Source organism: Rhinolophus hipposideros, assembly GCF_964194185.1.
Source record: "Rhinolophus hipposideros genome assembly, chromosome: 24".
Taxonomy (NCBI): domain Eukaryota; kingdom Metazoa; phylum Chordata; class Mammalia; order Chiroptera; family Rhinolophidae; genus Rhinolophus; species Rhinolophus hipposideros.
In genome coordinates this window covers 20,657,784-20,662,017 of record NC_138070.1, presented here as the reverse complement: position 1 = coordinate 20,662,017, position 4,234 = coordinate 20,657,784, and the positions used below count along the sequence as shown (strand labels likewise).

The 4,234-nt window shown below is 51.0% G+C and overlaps 1 gene segment (V, D, J or C); it reads right to left on the bottom strand.

The window, feature by feature from the left end:
- Positions 1-3,362: 3,362 nt before the first annotated feature.
- LOC308492637 (putative non-functional immunoglobulin lambda variable 5-48) lies at positions 3,363-3,871 on the bottom strand. The segment is given in 2 exons: positions 3,826-3,871; positions 3,363-3,706 (listed from the first exon to the last, which is right to left on the bottom strand).
- Positions 3,872-4,234: the final 363 nt, after the last annotated feature.

Here is a 4,234-nt window from a genome sequence, read left to right as displayed (position 1 = left end):
GCTGAGCTGGTGTTGGTCACAAGCAGGGACAGTAGAGTGACGGGTCAGACAGGGGAGTGAGGGCAGCTTTTACCACATTGTCCCGTGAACGGGAACATTTTGTAGCATTGAGGTTGTGTTCGAATGTATAAAAATGATAATAAGCCTGGCCTCCAGCCTGGTGCCCAGAGATGTTCAAAAAGTTTTGGTAATAAACCTGGATCCAGAGAATTAGGCTCAGAAACCTACATGTGCCATCAATGCTGCCCTAGGTCACAAAGATACATGTTTTGCCTGGGAACCATTGGGACAATTACCATGGTAACCTCTAATGCATCTGCTGCTCCCTGAGCAGGAGAAGGTGACCTCAGATCTGGGTCTATCAAGAGTTTAACCAGGGGAGTGACACAGGCACGTATTGGGGAGTTTCTGATTCTGATGTCCCACATTCTACCCCCTACCGTGGATTCTTAGAAAGCTCTTGTGGGGTCTGAGAGGAAAGGAGGACATAGTCAGTGCTTGTGGGCTCAGGAATCCCACTCAGGAGTCCCCATCGTCCTGAGTGGGGTCAGCTGTAAGAGTGTCTCATCCATGGATCCACTTCCCCCACCTTCCTGGAACAGACTCAGCGTTTTCCCAACAGCTGTGGAGTCACTCCCACCTTCTCTCATGTCCCAAAAAGTAGTCTCCTGGACTCAGGCCTCAAATTTCCCTTTTGACAATCTCCCCTCTCCTGACTTCACAACTGAAGGCTTAGGTGCCCAGCAAAGGGTCCCAGGTCAGCTGTGTGACTGGATTTCCTGCTTGGATTGTGTCCACCCAGCATCTCACATCTCAGTGCCTCGTCCCTGGGACACAGGGCTCCTCGGCCAGCCCTGAGCTCCAGAGCCTGGGAGGGATGGGAGGTCTCTGCTCTGACCCCTGGGAGAGCAGAGTCCACACTCTGGAAGATGGTCCCCCTGCTGAGATGATCCTCAGCTCTTAACAACAGTAACAGAAAACAACCAGGGGAGGTTGATTTACCTTTTCAAAAAGAGAGAGAGAAAAAAAACAACTCAGCTCAACAGGCTCTGATTTTTAAAACTTGGATTCCCAGGCCTATTTTTCCTATTATCATCAGATTTTGTACACCCCACCCCCCATCCCCATCTGAGGTGTCTTTAGAAATGTTCAATGGGGAACTGGGAGGTAAAACATTTTAATGCAGAAGCTATACCCAAGTACAATTAGTGTATATTTAAATATTTTAAATTGGAGAAGATTCATAGTCCAGGGCCCTGAGCAGGCTGAGTTTTTTGTCCCACTTCCCCATCCATGTGTGTCACTTCGTGAAGTATTATTATGAACGATCTACAGTAATAGTCAGCCTCGTCCTCAGACTGCCGCCCAGCGATGAGCAGAAACCCTGCATTGGCCGAGGTGTCTTTGGATCCAGAGAAGCAGCTGGGGACCCTGGCTGGAGCCCTGGTGCTTATCTGAGTCTGACTTGTAGTACAGGAGATACCGGGGAGGGCTCCCTGGCTTCTCCTGGAACCAGGCTATCCAGTAGTCCCCAACATTGAAGCCACTGCTCAGGGTACATGTGATTCTGGCCGATGTTCCCGGAGATGCAGAGAGGGAAGGCGGCTGAGTCAGCACAGGCTGGGAGAGGGAACCTGAAAACACACATTAATGGGGGATGGGGCAGGAACTGGAGTAACGTTTCTAAGGCTTTGTAGTTTCCCAAGGTGAAAGTTATTTGAGGCAGCTCTTGTGGATAAAAAGTTACATTTTGTACATTATAATGTTAATTTGGGGAGGCTATGTCTGTATGACAAAGAGGGAGTATTTGCTGAAAAAGAAAATGTAATATCTCATTTCTACTTAATGAAATGCATGTATGGGGTAACTATATTGTGGTCTAATATAAAGGTTGGATGATGACTTCCTCATTATCTGGAAAATAAATATGATGACTATGCAGGACTTAAATAGTTTTCGCCAAACATGCTGCCATAAATTAGATTATTGTTGGTAAAGAAAAATAGTCATTTATTTCTAATTCTTAAAGTTTATAATATATACTATGTATTATATACTAATATATACTAATATAGCTGAAATTATATGGAATAGATAGAACACTCTATTTTTATTTTAAAAAAAAGTTTCTAAGGCTTTGAGCCACAGGGACTGAGGCAGGCTGGGAACAGAGAACTGGTCCCTTAGGCCTGTCCCCAACTGTGCAGTGAGAGGGGAGCATGAGGAGGACAGGAGTCCAGGCCATGGTGCACACAGCCCCTGAGCCCACAGTGGGGCTGGGCTGCCCCAGGCCTCCTTTTCTTCCCCACCCTCTGCCAGAGGAGGGGCTGTCCATGCAAATGTGTGTCCATCTGGTGACTGCCCAGCCCCTCCCTGACTGAGCCCTGGTGCTGGAGCTCAGCTCACACCCCAGACTGAGGAGGATGGAGGTTGCCTTCAACCCCTGGGAAAGCCCTGGGAGGAAACACCTACTGAGACCACACAAAGGTACCTGACCAGGGACTTGGCCAGAACCCAAAGGACACAGCTGCAGAGTCCCCATCAGGGAGCTCAGGGCCCAGCCCCCAGGCCTAATCTCCATTGAGTGAATGGTCCTCACTGAGCAGCTCTGTAAGGACCACAGGGCAATTCCACATCGCCCCCTGTGGTCACAGGGCACACACCTCCCCATGGTCCAAAGCCCTGAGAGCCTAGCTGGTTTATATGGCTCACCATGTCACTGTCTCTATTCACACACCTATGGTCTGCTAGGAAACTACAGCAAAAACTTGTCATTTTCTCTGAAAACCTAACGTGGAGATGGAGTGAAGACCCGAGGAGCCAGAAGGAGAGATCAGGAAGGTGAGGGACGCCACCGCAGAGGAGAGAAGAGGGACGGCGTGAGGGGTTGTCAGTGGGCGTCTGCAGGATCTGGGTCCAGTCAGATGTGTAGGCTGGTCCAGCGGGGGAGGAACTGCGTCTATGACCAGGGTTTGTGTCAATGTATTAGCTGTGGATAGATCACTAGTAACACAGGGTTTAATGTGTGGAATAAGATTATGAAATGGATTGTGGAGGAACCTGGTTGTAGGGGGCGGCATTTTCAGTTGCAGAAAACAGTATTTACTCCTGTTAATCTCCTCAGACCCTGTGGAATCTGCACTTAGGTTCTGTGTCCTCCTCCTTCAGTGTCATTTTCACAACTCTGTGCTGACCCATGTCACAGACATATCCTGTGTGTTTTCTTTCCCCTGTTCAAGGAAAGTACTTTCTGCAGAAGAGTCTCACCTACAGGTATCTCCATGGAAGCTTCTCATTGAAAAGAGACTCAGAGGTCAGGTCTGTGACCCAGGGGTTTTTGTCTCACTTCCTCATCATCTGAGTCACTGTGAGTAACTAAAGCTACTCCCACTGCCATCAGCTGTAGCACAGTAATAGTCAGCCTCGTCCTCAGGCTGCAGCCCAGAGATGACCAGGAGCCCTGCATTGGCCGAGGTGTCTTTGGATCCAGAGAAGCGGCTGGGGACCCCGGAGCCCTGGTGTTTACCGGAGTCTGAGTAGTAGGACAGGAGATACCGAGGAGGGCTCCCTGGCTTCTGCTGGTACCAGTACATGACATAGCTGCCAACATTGAAGCCACTGCTCAGGGTGCAGGTGAGTCTGGCTGTTGTTCCCGGAGACGCAGAGAGGGAGGGCGGCTGAGTCAGCACAGGCTGGGAGAGGGAACCTGCAAACACAGACATAATGGGGGATGGGGCAGAGACCAGGGTAGAGTTTCTCAGTGAATTACACAGAAAAAGAGACACAGGCCAGAGGGCTGCCCTAGTCCCTGAGACCTGTCCCCACCTGTGCAGTGAGCAAGGAGCATGAGGAGGACAGGAGTCCAGGCCATGGTGCACACAGACCCTGAGCCCACAGTGGGGCTGGGCTGCCCCAGGCCTCCTTTTCTTCTTCACCCTCTGCCAGAGGAGGGGCTGTCCATGCAAATGTGTGTCCATCCAGTGACTGCCCAGCCCCTCCCTGAGCCCTGGGGCTGGAGCTCAGCTCACACCCCAGACTGAGGAGGATGGAGGTGGCTTCACCCCGGGAGAGCCCTGGGAGGAAGCACCTGCTGAGACCACACGAAGGTCCCTTCTCAGGGGACTCTGCCAGGCCTGAGAGGACACAGCTGCTGAGTCCCCATCAGGGCACACAGAGCCCAGCCCCCAGGTTCAGGCTCCTTTGAGAGAATGGTCCTCACTGAGCAGCTGTGTGG